Source organism: Anolis sagrei, chromosome 3 (genome assembly GCF_037176765.1).
Source record: "Anolis sagrei isolate rAnoSag1 chromosome 3, rAnoSag1.mat, whole genome shotgun sequence".
Taxonomy (NCBI): domain Eukaryota; kingdom Metazoa; phylum Chordata; class Lepidosauria; order Squamata; family Dactyloidae; genus Anolis; species Anolis sagrei.
Window position 1 is genome coordinate 206,935,006 of NC_090023.1, and position 23,191 is coordinate 206,958,196.

Here is a 23,191-nt window from a genome sequence, read left to right on the forward strand (position 1 = left end):
CTCCCTGTTCCTTTGTTCTCATTTCCTGTGCTATGCCATGGTTCTGACCCTGAACAGACATGGTAATGTGCATCGGTGTATCTCAGTGGACTGATCAGGAAAGCTGAAGATTCCTGGATTTGTTTCCAATCTGCAGTCGGTGGATACTGTGGGCATCATCCTAGCCTCGAACAGGTTCTTGGCGTGTTTGTGTAGGCGCTTCAGAAAACTTGTTTCTTTTAATTCCCTTCCTAACTTGGATTTAATGCCTGTATAGAAGCACCCTTTGATGCTTAGAGGCTCTCTTCATTGTCATGGGTTTTCTCTGCTTCTTCCTTATACTGCTGTTTCAGACTGAAGCAAATACCCATACCGCTGAAGAAATTTGGTTTCTAGTGGGCTGGGGGCAACAATAACAAAGCATTCAAGGATAAAGTGCCACCATAAATTGAATAGGAATAATATATATATACTATGTGGGTGAAAGAATACAACCTACAGATGTTCCTTTACCATATTTCTCCTGTCACTTTTGAAATACTATTGCTTACTCCCTATGGAAGCATAGACTGTACTGAACTTCAGACCTGGTTCTTCTTAGGAGTTTGGAAGTGATTTGTTGTTTTAATCCATTCAAGATATGTGTAGACAAAGTACAGATGTAAATAAGAATTAGTCTATTCATAGGATGAATAAACCTGTCTGCTAGATTTATTGCAGTAGGTATGGGTCCATTATCTATCATGTCTTTCTGTATAACAATAATCTGTAATCTGCTTCTTCATGGTACATAAAATTGTCTCCAGTGAAGTTTGCATGTTCTTTCTAATTCAGATTTGATTACCTTTCAGGAATTAAAAAAAAAAGCAAAATGGTTGTATTTGTGTGTCACCTGTTAATATAGTTGCCGCAGTGGCGCAATGGGTTAAACCCTTGTGCTGTCTGAACTGCTGACCTGAAGACCTGAAGGTCAGCGGTTCAAATCTGCAAGATAGAGTAAGCTCCCATCTGTCAGCCTCAGCTTTCCATACGGGGCCATGAGAGAAGCCTCCTACAGGATGGTAACACATCCGGATGTCCCTTGGGCAATGTCCTTGCAGACGGCCAATTCTCTCACGCCAGAAGCGGCTCAGGTTACTTCTGACATGATAAAAAAACCTCTGTTAACATGACGGTGATTTTCAGAAATACAAAGTGAACTGAACATATCTTATATTTATGAGTTTTGTTAGTAGCGTCCTGAAACACACTTCATAGGTTGCTGATTATTTTACACCTGTAAGGTTAATATAATCATGTTGGCGCTCTGTTGTTTCATTCTGTTAGATTAATCTAGCTACAATACTCGTTGTTTCCTTTTCCTATTCACTGCCAAATCTCCTGAAATCCATTTGTCTTGCAGATTCATGAACAAAAAATGGTTTTGGTTTCTCTCCCTTTTTATAAATATCGGAGCATTTCATTGCCAGAGCTGAGGAAAGTTATTCTTGGGGCTACACTACCTGAGTCCTCCAACCAAGCACAAACGCTTGGCTTTCTGACTTGTTGCTAGAGAATGCAGCAATCAAAGCCTCAAGTTTGAAAAATTACTTTAATGTCCACATTGAGTATTCCGGATTCCAATTGCAGATTTGTAACTGCTCTGTATTCAATACTATGCAGCTTTCCTGTAGGACTAAATGTTCCCACATGCCCACTTTAACAGCCAGCATTCACAATGGACAAAGAGAATGACATTTATGGCTCCTTCTTACCCAGCAAGTAAGGCTGAAATAATCAGAATCAGTACTCAGTCTCAATTCGTGTTTGCAGCCTACTTGGAAAAGGTTAAGAAACGTCACCCACCTTGTGCCCCAATTGGCAACCAAACTGACTTTTTTTTTTTGCCTTGTGCTGTTGCTGGCTATTAAGGTCAGTCCAGGAGATATTACTGGATTATGACATAGCTAAGTAGTTGATGTAGGATATTGCCTGTTTTCATTATTCACACTGAAAGTGTTTCTCTTTTGGTATCTCAGTCCTGTGTTTTTACTGTCATTCGTCTTGGCTGATATGGTGACAAAGACACAAATATTTCCCCTTTTACTATTCAGAAAAGGTACCACTGTTAAGAAGATGCCCATCAATCATGAGCTTGAAGAGATATTTACCAATCCTCTGCTCAAAATCACAGCCTTTACACATTTTTGTTTGTCTGTAATGGTTCTACTGTCAATAATGAAGCTGTAGCTATTTCCATGAATGGATTGACCAAAAACTATCCATAAATACATTCACTTTTATCATGAACTAAACAGGAAAAGACTATGTAACAACAGAATTGTTTTTCATGTTCTGATGCATTGTCCCCAACAAACTCTTCAAGTACTGAAAATACCACCAATCCATTTACCATCTGCCATTGTAGTAATGGTGGATGTTTTGTAAGCAGGATTGTATTATAATGCAGCAATATTTCTCAACCTGTGAGTTCCCAGATGTTTTGGCCTTCAACTCCCAGAAATCCTAACAGCTGGTAAACTGGCTGGGATTTCTGGGAACTGTAGGCCAAAACATCTGGGGACCCACAGGTTGAGAACCACTACACTATAGTATTATTTTGGTTAATTCTGTTGTTCAGAAAAGAACTTTCAAAAGTTCATTTTTTGGAGTACAATATCCAATAGGCTGTTAGGAATTGTGGGAGTTGAAGTCCAAAACATCTGGAGGACCGAAGTTTGCCCATGCCTGATCTACACTGTAGAATTAATGCAATTTGATAGCATGTTAACTGCCATGACCTAAGGGTTTTGTGGCTACGTCTACCCTGTAAAATTCATGCAAGTGGCAAATTGAAAGGGAACTGGTATCAGTTTTTTTTCATTGCATTCAAACATACAATTGTTATGGAATCACTTGCATTTCTTATTCATGGAAGGTAGTGTGAAAAAGTATCATATCAAATGTGCTATGCAAGTGGTAGGGAAAAAACAGCTGATAAGCAACAATGGGAGAAGCAATCTTTGTGTTAAAAGACTTAGAATTCCACAAAGATTGTGTGTGTAATTTTACAGATATATCCCTTGTTATTATGTTTCCCCCTTCTCTCCATCTGTCTCTCTCGCACACTAACATCTTGATGTTTTATGCTCCTCACCAGCAATTCTCACATCTCCATGGCTTTTTAAAGTGTTCCCTTCAAGTGCATTTTTCTTTCTGTGCTTTTCTCTGAGAAATCAAGCTACATAAAGCCCTTGCATAAACTCTTCAATATAGCAATTCACATCTCCAGAATCCTTTTAGAAGCAAACTTCCAAGGGCAATTGTTGCCACGACAGGATCTTTTTAAAAGCCTGAACTCGATCGGAGCACAACTTGCTCTTACAGCCACTTCTGTGTCTCATCATAACAGCAAAGTGATATTAGAAAGGCTTTGATTCAGCTAAGAGAAAAGAATTCAAGTCTGTTTAGATTCTGTCATCGAATTATTAAGTGACTAAGCCGAGTGAAATGGTTAAAATTCTACACAATGCAACTGAGTGGTGTGTGTATGTGTGCATGATTGGATGGGAAGCTTCTTTGCTGATACATGCCACAAACAGATGATAATCTTAGAGATATGTAAATTTCTATTTACATATCAGCTTTCCATCTTATGGGCATGAGTCATGATTATGAACTTTGTCCAAATCAAAATTAAGCACTTTTGTGTAGTTCCATTAATATCAATAGAACTACAAAATGTTTGCCAGGTCTTAAAAACTTCAGAGAAAGTATATGAAAGGAGTGCTTCTGACTGGAAGAAGCTAGCAAAACCACATCTATTTCTTGCCTAAGAAAACCCTATCAAATTAATGGAGTTGCCATAAGTAGGCAACACAGAAACACATTTTCTCTGACTACATCCAGTGACTAAATCCCCAAAAGAACAGATGCATAGAACAAATAGAATTTAGGAAGTGAAAATAAGTTGCTCTACATGTTCCTCCAAGCAAATGTATCAAGAAGAAGTTACTATGTGATAAATTTAAGATAATAATGTCTTGTTGCTCCATAAAGATTGAAGAATTTATTATGGTCTATTTCATCAGAAACATTACATATGAATATGTGTATATGTGCATGCACACACATATATAGTTAGGGATGTGACTGGAAACAGTAAGGTCAATCCAAACCTTAGTTCTTTGAATTCAGTGGCCCTGTGTTATCCCTTTCCAATTTGAGCATAAACATCCTACTGTTCAAAGTCTTAATTTACCAGCTCCAAGTTGGGAAACCTATGGTCTTAAGATATTGTTGTTATTGTTGCCATGTGCCCTTAAGTCATTTCAGAGTTGTAATCCTAAAGCATTTTCTGAAACTAAGACTATGTGATTTGCCCAAGGTCACTTATTGGGTTTTCATGGCTGAGGGGATACTCAAGCCTTTAGAATCATATGACTTCATAGCATGGGCAACGTTGCCCATCCTAGGACAGCTCGATGTCGCTTCAGGCACAGAGCCCACAGGAGCTCATCACATGATGTTGATCTACTTGGAGTGGGGCTCAGTGCCTGAAGTGATGTCAAGCTGTCACAAGAGCTAGCACTGGCAACACAGGAGGCTTACCTTGTTGCATAGAGAAGAACAAGGGGAAGCTGGGTGGTAACACTTCCCTCTATGGGATGAGGTGAGGGGCAATGTGGGTGATGCGGGGTGTGGGGTGCCGGGTTCTTCACATTCCCCCTGAATTTGCTACAATCCATGGCGAATTCCCCCTCTATCGCCCACAATTGTGACCTCAATGTGATGATGTCCATAATCCAATATTCAAACCACTACACCAAGCTGGCTCCATTACTTGACAACTAATGTCACTATCCATACAAATCTGATTATCCTGTCATCTTTATATCGTGCTTGAAGTTCCCATCACTAATCATGCTGGCTGGTTTAGCATACTTCCCTTTTGGGCCAAATCATAACAATTCTTTTCCTTCATTCCATTTCTCCTATCTGTAATTTAAGATTCAAAACTTCTGCTTATACAGATGGATCAAAATCTCCCAAGCACTCATTTCAGACCTGCCCATTTCAGGGATCATCCACAATCATTAATGCAAGAATGGGAGGTCTTTGGCTCGACAGTTGTTTGGAATTTCATTTTCCAGCAACATGTTGTGAGCCACAATGTTGTTCTAGATATTTAAGATGCCCAGCAAGACTTTAAGTAAATGATGCTATGTGACACTTGATCTTTTCTCAACTCCATTCCAAAGCCCTGGAAAACAGATTTATATGAACCCATGTTGTCTTCAAAACATCGTTCTAAATTAAGTTAGACTGAAATGTAATGGCCTTGTTCCCACTACTCCCCAAAAACAAATTATTAAAAATATGCTATTTTTTCCTTTGTGATCTCAGTCTTTAAGGAACCTTATTGGGACAGCTCTGTGAGATAGTTATGTTCTGGAGAGAATTTTAGTCATATCTCAGTGTAGAAGGTGGGTGGATCAATCAAATTATTAAAGCCTATTCCAAGTCAGTTCATTTTTGTATTTGGTTTGCTATTTATATCTTTGGCCCTTAATGAAAACCTCCTGCTTTTCTTTGGTCTAAACTCCCACTGGCTGCAATTAAATTTAATGTAAAAACAGAAATGATAAGTTTTCCAAAATCTTGACCTTTGGCTGAGCTGCATGCTCTACCTCAGCACCCATGACAAAAGTAACCCACTTTATTGGAATGTTGTACATGCCACAGTTTTCAGATAGCTACACATTCTAAATTACATTTCCTTGGCTGGAAATTTAAGGGATCTTTATAATTCAGTATGACCCTATATAGAACTGCGTATCATAGCAAATTGTATTGCAATGAAGGATTTCCATCCCCAGAGTACTATCGAAGCATTCTGGAGGACTTAGAAAATGCTTAGTGATGGCATATTTTTGTTAGATGTGGATAAATGAAATTGCAGGTGCCAGTCTCAGTACTAATGGGATTGTACTGTATGTCATTTATAAATTTACAAGCAGAGCCAGAGTGGAATCTCAGAAGCATCCTGAAAGAAAGAAGGCTAATTATATAAGGGCTTGGGAAAGTTACTTTTTGGGGAGATTAGAATTCACGTATACGTATGAACATACACACGTATGTGTACACACCATCTGGATAACTCAGTGGATAGCCATTTGGTTCTAAATAAGCATTTCTTCTTTGCATCAGATCCTCAGAAATGGATTCTGTTCTCCAAGGCAGCCTTCCTTCTTAAACCTCGTTCTCCTCAGATATGACAAACTCTAACTCCTGTTCAAGTGTATGGTGGCTGAGGATGATTGACTGATGTAGTACAAAATGGTGAGTGGTACCAAGTTAGAGAAAACATCTGTGTTTCACTTCAGGCCAAATCATAAAATTATTTATCCTCCCTTTTAAAAATTAGAACCATCCTCTAGTAATTCACAATCTGTAGAGTGCAGATGCTCCTTCATGCTATACAACTATAGTGCTACATATCATTCCATTTTAACTGTTATTGTTCCATCCTATAGAATCTTGTAATCAATTTAAGCATTGGAAAACCTTTCTGGATGATAATTCGAAATGCTAAGTTGTCAGTCCCAGGAATGCTTATGAAGAAACCATGAAGGAACCATGTTAGTTAAAGTGGAATAATGGTACTATAATGTGAATGGGCTAGGACTGCTTGCACCACTGGAATGGTGGGGGTGAAAGCTATTAAACAAGCTGAATCCATCTCCAAATGTTTTCAACTTCGGTTTACAGAAGCCCCAATCCTAGCATGACCAGTGGTAAAGAACTATGAGAATTGTAGCCCAACATGACGCCCTTAAGGTTCTAGGGTTGCCAGGTCAAGGGTATCCTCAACTTGGTATTTCATGGCCTAAACCTAAGACCTAGGAACTGTTCCTGGTATGGGGGTGCCAGCATAGCAATGTTATTAAACATGATAATCAATTATCAGCCACAGTTGTTCAAAGCATGTCATTTGGATAAATAACACATCAAACCAATGAGATGGAAGAAGGGAGAGGAGGAAGCCATCTGCAACATACAAGGAAGTTGTATGCAACAAAAACTGAGGTCAGCACCACACTACTTATTTTCAAGACTGTGTTCTTGTCCCAAGACTCTTCCACTTAAAAGAGGGACCAGGCCCTGAGACTGAGGGCCAGGGTGGGTGATCTGAGAAACCTGAAAGGTTGTCCATCTTCCATATAAAGATAGTAAGAAACTTTTGTCAGCTCAGAGTATGCAATCGTACAATACTTAAGGATAAAACCATTATGCCTCAACCATTTATGCTACTGAGAAAGCAAACTCATGTAGTTCTGACATTTCCCACATTCAAAGTTGCAGGTCCACCCTTTTATTTAAATGAGACATTTGTTTATATGAAATCTGCTTGACCTGATGTAGTCTACACATAGTGGATACCGATCTCTGTTTTCATGTCCATCCAGGCTACTTGCCCTCATTCATTATCTGGACCATTAAATGTGCCCTCATTCTCCTTGATCGACCCTTGTTGACTTGCCAATATATTTTGTTGTGCACCACTTTGCCATATCCTTGAAGCTGAGGCAGAAACCCATGTTATTTCAAAAAATCATGTGAACAGGAGTATAGTGTTCCTCTTACCTCACTATCTGCTGTGATTCAAATGGCTAGCTACCCCATTTTAGTCCATTTCCCAGTCACTACATTGTGGGAAAGAGGTGAAGTGGTCATATAGTCAAAACATGCAATTCCAGCAAAGGCCAAAGAGGACCCAAGAAAAAAACAGGAAATGGCATTAAGGAGCAGAGGTTGGGATTACCCTCTGGAAACAGAGCAAATCTACCTAACCTCTTTGTATTTGTCTCCTCTGCTCTGTGCCCTGTTTCATGGTATTTTTTATTGGCTTTTTGTCTATTCACAGTTTGCTTCCAGAATACTTCTATTGTGTATCCCACAGTTTGTGGCCAAGTAGAAGACATTCATAAACCCAGAATTTCTTTACTATGGTGGAGATCAAGTGTGAAGATTAATTAAATGGAAACCATATCAAGGTCGACATAACCTCCAAATGCTCATAATAGAATTGATAGAAAACATATTGAAAACATTAGAAAAATGGTCGACAAATGGGTTTAATGAGTATTGAAAAACACTGATGAGGAGAATTCTAGATGATGTTTGGTATGTACTCTAAACAGAAAACACATGTGTGCTTTTTGCACAAAACTGCATTTTCTGTGCAGAAAATAATATTTCTGTGAAAAAATGCTATATTCCGTGCTTAAATGTATACTTTAAAAAAGGAATAAGTTACAAAGTGCTCATCCTTCCCAAATACTGTAGTTTTAACAAGTCTCTTTCAATAAGAAGAAAATAGTAACATTTTTCATTCTTGCCTGCAAGAACAAAATGTATAAAATAGGCCCTGTATTCAGACTTTCTTTAACCTGTAAAAGTCCAAGATTGCAACTCCCATACTTTTCAGTTAACATAGTCATACTACTTCCAGTGATGGAAGTGGTAGTCCAAAATATTTGAAGTGTGCCAGATTGAGGAAAGCTGCCCTATATTCTGTCCTTCTGATTGTTAGTAACAGATCTCAAAAATGCACACTTTTTTAACTTCCCTACCAGTTACACTTGTTATTCTACTAAATTTGTTTCTGGGGCTTTCAAATAACTTTAGCACCTCTCTCTCTATAAATGTGAACTTCTTTATTTTTTATAACAACAACAACAGCAACTTTATTTTTGCACCCCGCCTTCATCTCCCCGAAGGGACTCAGGGCAGTTTACACATGGGACAAAGTGTCCACAGAACATCAAAGCAAAACAGCCCATTAAAAACAAAAAAATGATGAAACTAAAACATAACAAAGCATAACAATCAAATAAAATACCACCAAAAAAACCCCACAAAGGTATAAAACAGCAGCCTTAAAATTCACACAAACAATACCCTAACAAAAAAAGCCAATAACCAGAAGCACTAAGTTGAGCATGCCACTTGGGTATATGAGGGGCATATGAGGGCATGCACCCTCTAATAAGAATCCTTACATCTCATGACATTTTCTTCCAGTTCCTAGCATGGTACATAAGCATTTAGAAAATCTATACATGCATACATGTTATTGTATAAAGCCAATGGTATTCACAATACACAGAATAAAGCAGAAACAGAATCAGCAATATATTGTTTAAAATATTCAAACATAGTAACTGTATTTAAAAATTCAGTTTACACTTTTCAAGAAATCATTATGGTACGATCCTTCAAAACCCTTACACAAACATTTTACAAACTTACTAAATCATTGCCCATATGTAAGGAAGCCTTTCCATGCATTTACATTTCGGACTCACCTTTGGCACATCTACAGCTGTGCATTAAAATCCAGTTTCAGCTTTAACACAGGTATTGGCATCACGCAAGTGCTTCATCAGAGAAAAGCAAATTTAATAACCAAGGCTTTTGAAAACACTATTATTGAAGTAATTGTACCCAGGGAGTTTCTCTACAGGTTTGCAGTCTGTTCAAGTCACCATAGTAGGATAACTTGAACATTAGGCATTTCTATCCTATTCACTCTTAATGGCTTTATACAACTATTTGGAAGATATTGTATTTTAAACTGTTTTGCTTTTTGGCAGCTTTGCAACATACTTTCTAAGTCAAATGTATTTATTGCAGGTTATTTTTGTTAAAAATTATAAACATTTTTTTCCACAAAAGCTTTTTTATAGTGACCAACATCCAAATCCTTCTGCTCCTCCACAAAGGCCGGATCAACACAGGCCTTTATCCCAGAAACATTTGCGTTAAAAAAAACACAGAGATTTCTGGGGGCCTGTTCACATCCACCCCAGAAAAGTGTGTGCTTTCTGGGTAGGTGTCCATATGCTCTCTCAGGACTAGCCCAAGAGAAAGTGTGGAGGCCCTACCCCTCTTTCCCCAAGCCCCCAGACCCCCTTAGAAAAGTAATAAAAAAGTAATAAAAACTTACGTGGCCTCCATTAGAAGCCTTGGCCGATTCCCCCGGTACATAGAAATAATGTTCCAGGAGAGCGGGGGGGGGGGGGTTGGTGGTGGTGGTGGTGGTGGTGGTTTTCCTCCTCACCCCCGGCTCTCCTGGCATGTCATTTATACACATCGGGAGAGCTTCCAATGGAGGCCACGTATATTTTTATTACTTTTCTAAGAGGTCTTGGGCTTGGGGGGAGGGGTGGGTATTCACACAGTTTGCCAGGGTTATTTAGCAGAATAAATCCACTCTCAAATTAATTTGCTACAAACCAGGTGTTTTCTGGTTTATAGTGAATTAATTCGAGACTGTCCAGAACGTTGTCCGGACAGCCCCTCCTTTATTGTGAGGGTTCCCGCAATAAAGGTCCTGTATGTATGGGTCCAATGAAAACTGTCTCACTAAGGTTCTGGGTTGTTGGGATAATTTCATTGATTTACCGATGCAACTAACATGCAAACTTGCTACAGAAAATTGGGAAGGATAAGCAAGAATCTTTGGTATAGTTTCTCTTTTGCCACCCCTAGAGGGGTCCTAAACACTGATACTCTAAGTTGCACTTGCTTACATCTGGATTTTAATAAATAAACACAGAAAAGAGGAAATTAAAAAGAAGACACAATGAAAGCCACACAGAGTGGAATGAAATGAAAGACGTTAAAGGGAGAATAAAGCCCCTTCCACACAGCTGTATAAAATTCACATTGAACTGAATTATATGACAATGCAGACCAGATAACCCAGTTCAAAGCAAATATTGTGGATTCTCTGCCTTGATATTCTGGGTTATATGGCTGCGTGGAGGGGCCCTAAGTGAAGAGGAGAAAAGTTTTATGCTTATCTCCAAAACCCTAAAACTATTTATCATTAACTCAAGCTTGTATTTTAGCTTTGAAACCTCATAACAACTCTCTGAGTGAAAATGAAGACTCAGTATGCTCCTCATATCCAGTGTTGACTTTCTCACATCTCAGATCCAGTGTTGTAACCATGGGCCCTTCCAGACAGGCCCTATATTCCAGGATCTGATCCCAGGTTTCCCAGGCTATCTGGCAGTGTTGACTCATCTAATCCAGTTTAAAGCAAAAAACCTCGGATCAGATCGTGGGATATGGACCTGTCTGGAAGGGCCCCATGACACCATACTTACTGCTGGTTTGTATGCTAGGCAGATTTACATCATTTGTAAACCAAGAGGTTATGAACAAGGAAATAATATGTATTTTAATATGTATGTAATATTGCACACCTGAGTAAATAAGTAAGTCTAATTTTAATAGTAGCCTTCTAAAGCCTGGATGCCCTGAAATGTTAGTGTCTGAAGTATTACCATTGGTCCCAACATAAAGAAATGTAATGATACACAAGTTCCTTTAAAATCCTTAAGATAGTTTAGTAGATGCAACCATCTTAAATTCTACTGGTTCCAGTAGATTAGTTATGACTAAGTATGATCCTGTAGACTGTGGTCATGAAGTCTACAAGTTACTTAAAGTAATCCTAGCACAATTACCTATCTCTCTCAGTCCCCCCTCAAACCCAAATCCCCTTAATTAAATCTTCAAAGTATTGACATTTCTATGACTCAGTTCTTAATCTGGTGAAAGCAAAGACACCTGGTACTTGCCAGGACAATTACCATATTATTTTCATAACCAGAACAACCAGGAGAACTAGCTACCAGTGGAGGATTAATCCAGACCAAACCCTGTGTACAGTAAACCTAGAGATCCATTCTGAATGATAAAACTAGAAAATATAAATAAAAGAAAGTGGGTGTGCCTCTAATTTTATGAAGAGACTATTTTCAACACAATTGTAATCTATAAATCTATCTCTATCTATGTTTGATGTTGTCCTTTGAAGAAATCACATTGTAACAACAACATATAATCTCAGGCCATATGGATTAAGGCAATGAAAATGAATGAAGCAATATGCAGATTAATATCCTATTCACAGCTCAATGGTAAGCCACACCTTACTGATTGGGCATAGTTCTGGTTGATCATAGTGTTTCTTGGCAGGGGGTTGGACTGGATGGCCCTGCGGTCTCTTCCAACTCTATGATTCTATGATTCTATGAAATCATAGAAATGATATTTCCTTAAACTACAATTCCAAGAATTCCACAGTGTTTAAGGGGCTAGAGATTCTCCAGTTCTAGTCCCATAGTCAGTTCCTCACATCTTTGCTTAACAATGGAATTTGAATAGCTGATTAAAAACCCCTTCACATTTATTGAAGACTCTTTCACATCACACTGGCATGACTCCATTTTAACTGCTCTGCCTGCATAGTGGAATCATGGTGCTTGTAGTTTTATGAGGCACTGGCGCTTTCAGGTTCATAATTTTATTCTCCCCCATTCACTGCAAATTCCATGATTCCTTAACTTTCAACTGTTCTCATTTAGCAGGTTTAGTCCTAATTAATCCTTTGTCATTACACTTTTTCTCCTGCTTTTCAAATATTCCAGTTACTTTCATCACAGTCTTATGCCCCTAACTATTGCACTCCAGAACAGGAAAAGCCCTCTGACTTTAAACACCACACCGTTGAGTAGGAAAACAATCCTTTTATTGAAGATAATTAAAAAGCAGTAAAGTAAAAAGCACTTTAAAGAAATAGGTAAATCCAATTAGGTAAGAAGATAAGCAAGAACAAACTAGTCCAGGGAAAATAGTCCAGCAAAGTCCATGAAAACAAAGTCAAAACTTCTCTAATAAAATCCAAGAAACCAGGAAACATGGATCCAATGCATGACTATAAAAACATAGAGAATCCAAGAATCAAAACCATGAAATAAAAGGCACTTAAACATGAATCTTCCAAGCAAGGCTTCCATGAAAGAAGGACGAGATCTTGATTTGGTTCCAAACGATGCTTCATCTGACTACATATACTGTACTTGGGACTTTTATCTCCTTGTTAGCTATGTCCCAAGTGCTCAGAAATTGGGTTTGCTTTAGTATAGAATCTCTTATCCTTTTCTCTCGGAGCCTGGCAGAATGCCAAAGCCATTGTTCAGCTTTTCTGTTTTTACTAATCTCCTCCCGTCTATCTATTTCCTCATTAATTTCTGCATCTGGTGCCGAGCTGTTTTCAAGCTCCAAATCATGGGAACTCTCTGGTAGCAATTCAGGGAGCACACCACCATCCCCACACCCCTCAGGGACATTCTCATGGGAAACTACACTTTGAACAGGGATCTCCTGGTCATTCTCTGCATCAATATCATTGACAAACCATTGCCATCTTGAAATTCATTAACATCACTCCCCACATCCAATGCACCCTGATCCTGAAACGCAATCACAGGCTGAGTTCCAAAACTAACTCCCATGAAAGTAAGGTCTACTACACTACTATTTTGCATGGAAACAGCTATTGAATTTCAGTAGAATCATATATTCACTTCACTGGAATTAAATTCAAGGGAAATCACTGCAAACATATTCCTATGTCAACCTGTTTATTATACTTAATAAAATCTTGAAAAAATAAAGCTTAATTATATTATTTACCTTTTCCAATGATGATCTTACACTAGCCTCTTTTTTGCAGAATATGTGATACACTTGACAGGATATGATCTGTGAGGGCGAGGAAAAAATTGACAAAAGAATGGAACAGGAGGAATCTCCTTCAGAGGTGCGAATTTCATTCTGGAGGAAGATAAGAAGGGTGTTAGGAAAAAAGAGTTCTTTTAATTTTGTGATATTGCAAACTAGAAGTTTATCAGGAACAAGTACAATTAGGCTTTTATTCTTGTCCTGTTAATCAAGAAATAATAACAACAACAACAACAACAACAACAACAACAACAACAACAACAACTTTATTCTTATGCTTACTTACGTATTCTTATCTCCTACCTCCATCTCCCCAAAGGGACTCTGGGCGTCTTACATGGGGACCAAAGCCCAATATAACCAAAGGTTCCAGAGCAACACAATTAAAAACATATAACAATCAACTATATTAAAACAGTGAAACCAATAAAATATAAAACATCATAAACATGAACCACACAACAAACTGTGATGAAGAAACTGGATACTTGCTTCATAGTAAAACATTCAAAGCCTGCAAGCAAATATGACATCAACAGGCCCGGGAAAAGGTGTCCAGAGATCCTGGAACCTAAAGGGCGTTGGCAAGCTTTTGTCAACAATCAGGATTGGCATCAATTAATATAGAGAAGAGCAATGTGTCATAAACCAATAGGCATGGCACTTGAACTCTTCCAATCGGTTTGAAAGGATTTTCTAGACCCAGTCACATGATAATTTGAGAACTACTGGTCCCTGACAGGCATGGAAGGTCAAGCTTCCCAAATGCAATCTTTCCTGCAGTAGGCTCACCACAAATAACATAATGTTTAGATTGCTATAGTACTGAATCATTTTCTAAATAGCAACAATGACATAATTCCCCCTCTTTTTCTTCTTGGTCATCATTTATTTCCATAGGAATAAACATGAATCCTTTATATGAACTGTAATTATATGATAAACATTTGCAGAATTGTATAAAGGCTAGAAAGCTATGATTACAAGCAAGCCATCACTGACAGCACATAAAAAGCATGTATAATCTGCAAACATGTGTCATGTTTGCTCGTACACAATGGTAATATTATCCATGCAGGAATTTCATAGCATGTGAAGCATTTGTACGGAGAAGCTTTCAACTTCTTGTATCTTCCATTCCAGATATTAAATATGAAAACAGTCATACAAATTTGTGACCAGTAAGCTTGTTTTTCTGTAGTGATGGGAATGCATGCTCCTATGAGGCAAGAGGTAATCTTGAAGGCAGCAGTGCTGCTGGTAGGGTCTCCTGTGTCAGAAAGATTTTTGCTGAAGGCCAAGACTGAAGACAAGATCACATTAGCATTACAGAATGGAGTCTTTCATCTCCCTGTCACCTCGTGGGCTCCTGCAGAATTCTGGAAAATGTAATTTAGGGAAGCCAAGGACCTCTCTAGCCCTGCCCTAAAGCACATTTCCCAGAATTCTGCAAGAGCAAACTGGGAGATGAAAGTTTCCTTTCCATAACATTAATATGATCTCATCCTAAATGTCTCAACAGTTACTGGGCAGCAACAGTAGGCCAAGGTGACACTGGTGGAGGATTTCTGAGAAAACATCAGTTGCACCGTAGCAAAAACTTGGTAGAACTGCATAGAAGGAGGCATGGTAAACTTTCTTTTAAATTCTTTTACTACAAAAATCATATGATGAGAAAACCGAAAACAAAACTAGAAATAGAAATTCCCAAGATGGAAGGAAGTGAATGAACTACTGGGGAACAGCGGAGGACAACTTTTAGTAATGACACAAATGCAGTGTTGTTCAGCTGATTATGTTCTCAATGGCAAAAGGAAAGAAATGAGGTGGCATTAATAGTGAGGAGAAATGTAGCAAAAGCAGTTAAACAATATAATACAAAGTTTGACTAAGGCCCCTTCTACACTGCCATATAACCCAGATTATCAAAGCGGATCATCCACGTTATCTGATTTGAACTGGATTATATGAGTCTACACTGCCATATCATCCACTTCAGAGCAGATAATCTGGATTTTACATGGCAGTGTAGAAGGATCCAGAATCACAGCAATATGATTTCAGGGGTTAATCCATCAATATAACTATAATCCAAGTTGAAGCTCTAAGTACAGAGGCACAAGAAGAAGAAAGTGCTGAAGTGCAGGAGAAAACCGATCACGAACCAAAAACAGGACTTCTTGCTAATCATAGGTGGAATGCAAATGTAGGAAACACATTGGAATCAAAGATTGTAGGAAAATTGGATTAGGGTAAAAAAGTGAAGCAGGAGACCAACTGACTACATGTTGTGAGGCCAACAGTTTGTTCATCACAAATATATTCTTTAAGCAAACAAAGAGATATAAAGAGATACATGGGTATCACCTGATGGTTAATATAGAAATCAAATTGATTACATAATTGCAAGCAAAAGATGGAGAGGCTCCATTTTCTCTCAGAAAACAATACTGGGAGAAGATAGTGACATAGACCATCAACTACTAACATTAAAATATTGATAGAATAATTACATCAAGATAACATTTCCCATGTTCTTATGAATAGTATCAAGATGACTTTTCTCCTGTTCTTATCAATATTTTCAAATGGTAAAAAAAAACAACCCAAAACAACCCTGTTCAGTGATTGGCTTCTTCACTCCCAATATCATCTCCCGCTTTCATCACACAGTTCTGTTAAGCTTTACTCCCAAGACACATCAAGCCAGACAACAGCTGTTGGATCATAGAACACAAATAGCCTCCCTTCATCATCCTTTATTGCTACATTAGTTGGCTTTTTGCTTTATTATTGAGTGTCTGTATCCTCTCAATTTCCCCGGCGGCGCAGTGGGTTAAAACCCTCTGCCGGCAGTACTGAAGACCAACAGGTCACAGATTCGAATCTAGGGAGAGAACGGATGAGCTCCCTCTTTCAGCTCCAGCTCCTCATGTGGGGAAACGAGAGAAGCCTCCCACAAGGATGATAAAACATCAAAACATCTGGGCATCCCCTGACCTTGCAGACGGCCAATACCCTCACACCAGAAGCGACTTGCAGTTTCTCAGTCGCTCCTGACACAACAAAAAAAAGTTCCCTTGGCCAAACCAAGCAGGGCTTCTATCTCCTCTCTTCCCCTTTTACAAAATGCCTAAAGCCCCCTCACTTGAAGGAACAATTATTATAACAAGCAAGCAAGGGCTTCCTTAAGGTTTCTTTTCTTTTTTGTCTAACAGGAACTGTGTCTCTAGTCTGTTCATGTGAGGTATCTGTCCTTCTGTTAACCTGAGCCTCCCTTAGAGTGTGCTTCCTTCACTCTCCTTGTTTGTACTATCACTCCAGTTTCACAGTATCCTTTACATTTTTGTTTTTCTCCAGTTTCACCGTTAAATCCCCATTCCAACCTATTATATATTGTATTCAAGCTTTCATTGACCATCATTCACTAAACATGGTAATTGTATACCTTCAAGTGATTTCTGGCTTATGGTGTCCCTAAGGCAAACTCATCATGGTTTTGTTTTGTTTGTTTTTTTGCAAGATTTCTTAAGAGGGGACTTGCCATTGCTTTCATCTGAGGGTGAAGGAGTGTGACTTGTCCAAGGTATTCAGTTGGTTTCCACAGCTGAGCAGAGATTCGGACTCTCTCTCAAAAGTTCTAATCCAACATTCAAACCATTATACATACTAGCATTCTGCAGTGAATATTGGTGACCTTCAAAGCCTTCCAAGGCTCCGGGGCTGGTTATCTTACAAAATGTTCACTCTCATGTGAGCCTCCTTGAATGCTGATATATCAGGGATTGGGGAGTTCAACTATATAAAATATTCAACTCTGAATTTAAAAGTAATGCTCGCTGGCATGTTCAAAGACATCTGATTGTTTCAGCACATGTTTTTTCCCATCTGCGTAATTTGGAAATTAGCTTGCCTTGTTTGATGATTGGTCATCAGGCATCTTTTGCAAATCCCATTGTTCAAACACAAGGCTCTAAAATATAACATTATTCGAGGGAAAACATCTTATCACCTTCTGGTTTCAAGCTCAGTGTGCTGTGTATTAGACCCTTGATGCAGACGGCTAAAACAGCATGGGCCTCTGAAAGCCCATTCTTTATTTAATGCTTTTACCATTTTAAAATGTCCTTGTATTCTACTTGAGAGAAGATAGTCTTCTGCTTAAGGGGCTGGCCAGTCCACATCTATTTTAAAGATGAAGAACCACAAGAAGTTGGCAGAACCATAGGTGGCATCTGCACAGCAGATTGAACAGGTGCAAGTCCTTCTCACTGTAGAGCAGCCCAATGATTTTGTTAATTTTAAATTATTGTAGTGTCCAAACTTCCATCAACATTTATGCAGATCCATGACTTCTATGACTCTCTTATATACTTTGAAAAATGATGATTTGAAAAAAAAAAGTTTAGCAATGCATGATTATTTTCTTTGGTAGCTCCTTTTTGGTCTTTAAGAAGCCAGGAAAGACTTCTGTGGCATTTCCTATGGAGAGAAAATGTAGGGTATTGATGATGATGATGATGATGATGATAATTCTGAGTATGAGGTACCACCTGCCAGAAGAATTGGTGGGATCATAAACCTGCAAAGGTAGGGGAAAATGAACACGCAAAAATACTGTGGGACTTTGGAATCTAGACTGACAAATTCTGGAACACAATACACCAGACATTACAAGTGTGGAAAAGAAAAAAAGTTAGAAGGGGAGGACTTAAATAAAAAGTTTGGATTATTGATGTCACCATACCAGGTGACAGTCGCATTGAGGAAAAACAACAGGAAAAATCCAGCCGTTATCAGGACCTCAAAATCAAACTGCAAAGGCTCTGGCATAAACCAATACAGGTGGTCCTAGTGGCAATCAGCACATTGGGTGCTGTACCAAAAGATCTCAGCCGCCATTTGGAAACAATAAACATTGACAAAAACATGATCTGTTAACTGCAAAAGGCCACCTTACTTGGATCTGTGCACATCATTCGAAAATACATCACACAGTCCTAGACACTTGGAAAGAGTTCGACTTGTGATTTTATAATATGAAATCCAGCATATATATCTTGTTTGCTGTGACATACTGTGTTTTTGTGTCAGTAAAATAATAATAATCATAATAATAATAATAATAGTAAACTTTTTATTTCTTTGAGGTTTGGTGATGGTTACAGATAGTACAATCCAGATTTGCACTACTCTGTTTTGCTGGTTCATTTCTAAGTGGTATTAGAATGTTTAATATGATTTCATATGAAATTTTGATTTTCATGGCCTGTGTTGCTGACTGAGAGTTGTGCAGAAGGGAAACCTGGAAAAGTGATAATTTAATTTGGTTGCCTTGCTGTACCGATTCACATCCAGCTCCCTTGCAGACGCCCCGTGAGCTCCACAACATCAAAGGCATTGTCAATACCTCATACTCAGAATGCAGAAGATTTATGGAGGAGGGCGGGTCAAATTTACATAATCCTCCTGGGAATCTTCCAGTTTCATGGATGACTTCACAGACTGTGAACTCATGGAGATGAAAACTGAGTGCACAGGTTGGCCGAGGTGCTGTGAGAAATTAGAGCTCTTGTGTAACCAGCATGTTACCTTTGGAAACCGCTTAATGCTCATTTAACTAAACATTTTCTTTGGAGATTTTTAAACAGACACTCACAGACTGGTGTGGTTTGACAGCTACTAAAATGACACCAAGAGCATTTCCTCATACAGGCCATGTAGAAATTCTTAAAGCTATAAATAACACTGTGTAAGGCACGGGTTGGAGAGAGGAATTCAGCTTAGCTTGTAGTCATGATGCAGAGTGGAGGTGGAAGAAGGTCACTTTTCAAAGCGGACAATAAGATAGTGGCGTTTAAAGGTAGAAGTTGCTAGAGTCACATACACAGATCTCACTGAGCCTTTGGCATTTCATAGCTTTGTATGCAAACATTCTGTTAGATGTTCTTTGGTTTTAGTGAGACATAATTATCCTTTGCTGCATTATTCATTCAGGGTCAAACTATCTGCTGATTTCACAGAACAGAAACTGCTTGGGGCCAGTGCCTACCTATACCAATGTCCCCAGAGGAGGCATTGACCCTTCATCTTTGTTTCTTTGTGCCTTGCTAAGCATTGCAAAGGTGGGGGTCAATGACACTGAATGTCTTGGAAGAGCCCCTGGGAAATGTAACTACAATTTACTAAATTTGTGCTGTCCTCAAATGATACTTGAGAGGAGACAATGATGAGAGTTCCCCAAATGCTTTGTCTAGTGGAATGTTAGCAGTGTGTATATCTAGGCTCCAAAACTCTAGTCTCCTGGAATGTGTGTCATTATGGTTATAATAAAGCTATAAAGCAAACAAAAGTTATAATCTCTCTGTTTGGAGAGAGCTGTAAGTTAAGGAAAGGGGAGGAAAGACACTGGTTTGGCTTTAGTTATACATAGAGATTTCAATGAAATCCATGGGACTACGCATACTCCAGGCATGTAGCCGGGGGGGGGGGGGGGGGGGCTTGAGGGGCTTCAGCCCCCCCCCCCCAATTCTCAGGGTGGTCTGCGAGAAGGCCTTACTGGTACATTATTTAAACTGTTATGTTTATTCATCTCATGATCTGATCACCATGCTCAATATATCCCATATGCATGGGGCTATTGGGATAATGATACAAAAGGTTCGCTAGGGTAGATCCTCAGCCCCCCTCTTGAATCAAACTCAGCCCCCCCCAAATCAAACTCACCCCCCCCCCCCCAAATCAAAATCCTGGCTATGGGCCTGGCTTACTCTCAGAGATTTCATATCTAAAGACTCTTGTTTAAAGACCCTACCTGATCTTGCAAGTTAAGCAGTGTGAGGCTAAGTTAGTATATGAATGTGAGATTACCAGTCACTTGTAACTAATCCATTTCCTAATAACAAGTATATTCCATGATGTAGATATTTCATTTTGATTGTAACTGTAAGGAAGGATAATTTCATTCTGTTTGTAGTGTAGCTAACAGCCTGAGATATTTTTATTGTTATGAACTGTGATTTCACCAAGTAGTGCTGAGAAATATCACATGATTTGTGCCTTGGGCTGTTGGCTCATGCTTTGTTGTGGACGCTGAATCCAAAATCCAACAGGCAGCAGCTTGTAGCATCTAGATGTGTAAAAGTAACTAAAGGCAAGAAGTGTAAGTATTTTAGAGAGATAGTAAAGTAAAGAGGATTTTAATTGCAGCTACGTGTTTAGAATTCTACATCACCTACTTGGTCTGCGTAATTGCTTAGTTACTTATGCCCACTTAAGACTTCATCATATGGAAGTTTTCCTCCATTACTACCCATTTCTACACACTTCAAAGATGGACTGCCACAGAGCCCATCGAACAATGCAGGACTGCTTCTGGTGGTTGTTTGTGGGACTCCATCTCCGTAGAGTGCACAACAGGCATGAGCAAACCCAAGTCCATGGGCAAGATGTGGCTCTTTGGGCTCTTCTGCTTTGGCCTTCTCTTCAGTATGTGGACACAGAGGCCTGCCTCATCCCCAAGCTGAGAAGAGGGCCAAGGCAGACACGATTCTTTCCCTTCTCTGGGCCCAAGGAAGGTCGGGGAGAGAAACACACAGGGAAGAGCCGTGCTTGACAGCGGCATGTTTCTCTCCCTTCTCTGGGCCTGAGGAAGGTGGGCTGCTGCCTACCCTAGAGAGAGGAGCTGGGGAAAAAAATACATTGCTGCCAAGGCCTGACACTTCTCTCTTCCAGCCCCAGCCCCTCCAAGGCCCCTTCCAGCTTCAGCCCCACCCCTTTAGGCCCACGACCCCACCTCTTCTGGCCCCATCCACACTGGTCCATCCCTTGCACCCGGGTCCAAAAGATGGCCTTAGGTCAAAAAACAGAAGGATTTCAAAGATGGGCAGAAATGGTCTACATTCCTCTCCCTGTGCATAGAAACGTTTAAAAATAGGTTTTTAAGCGTTTGTTTTTTTTTAAAAAAACTTGGGATGGGAACTGGTGGATTCTTTGTAACATTTCAGTGTCGGTGTTAATGTGGGTGGTCTGGTAATGCTCCTTCCGTATCCATTAGTGGTTTAAAGATGATTTAGGTCCAATAGAAAGCTGTGCTTCAAAAAGGATGCCTGTCTTCTTTAGTGTAGGGGTTTCAGGGAAATGATGTTTTAAAAGGGATGCCTGTTTTTAAAAGCGTAATTGAAATGGTTGAGCTAAGGAGGTGATCCTGTGTGATCCTGTTATGCATCTATAACTATGATGCTGAATGCCAGTCAATATTATTAAGTACTGGAATTGCTTGGGTGTAGAATGATAATTAATTGCTTTTCAGAAGCATATTTCTTAACTTTGAATATATGGCATATGGGATGCAGTAGATAACTCATGTGTCTTCCTCTTCTCTTGCTCGTTTGCATGTAGCTCTAATTAGTGGAACTGAGGGTACAAGTTAGCTATCCCTTATTCGGAATTCCAAAATACTACAAAATCGGAAATTATCCGCATGGATGGCTGAGATAATGAAACCTTTGCTTCATGGTGGTTTAAGTTACACAAACTTTGTTTCATGCACAAAACTATTAAAATATGGTGTATGAAAATACATTTAGGCTACACACACACACACATGAATTTCATATTTAGACTTGGGCCCCATCTTTAAAATATCTCATTATGTACACAGAGGCAGTCCCAAGTTACGAACAAGATAATAGGTATCGGAATAGGTATGTTTTTTTAAGTGTAACTCCATATATATATATATATATATATATATATATATATATATCTCACACACACAAGCTTGGGTACGCGGCAATGCCTGGGTTATTTGAAATAGCCTTTAAAAAATTTTACAAAATACATAAGGTTGTGGGTAAATTGCATCTCACATCATGCCAGGTTAACCCCTCAGTCTCCATCAGGACTTTAACTGTGTCCCAAATGTGGTCCAGGTCCATGGTCAGTGGGGGTCACAGTGCTCTGTCTTGATGCAGGGTGAACTACAACTTCCATCATGTTGAGTCAGTCCCCCAAACTCCTCCATTATGTTCAGTTGCTGATCAATTCTGCTCTGTTTGCTGTCTGCCTTAGAAAATAATAGGAAAGGGTTGTGGGAGAGGCAGTGGGCGGGATTGTGCAGATTCCACACCAATGGAGACAATCAGAAACACTGAGATGTCTGTGGTGGAGGAAATACATAAAATCTAGGATGAAATCGTCCCTGTATGAAAGCATTTGCTTGGGTGAGGCAGTATTGTGTTTGTGGAGGACGTTGGCAGAGGTTGGCAGCTCTTGTTCGTGGTGCTCTCTATAATCTGCAATGTCATTGGAGGGAGGGCCTTTGGTGGTTCCTCACAGGTGGGGTTTATAGGTGTTTGTGGAAATGGGAGCCTGTCTGTGGAAGTGGGAGCCCCAACTTTTTTGGTTTTTGGTCAACGTTTTTGGTTTTTGGTCAACTTTAGATTCGGTTTGGGGTGCTGATTCAGAAAAATACATTGGATAGACCACATCAGCTCTAGTTTCTGATACAGAACATATGCCATGGCCAGCGACAGGGAATGAGTGGCAGGCGGCGTGAAAGGCATGGAAATAAAACAAAGTAAAATAAAATAAAATAAAGCAGAAGGAGGCTCACGGACCGTTATTT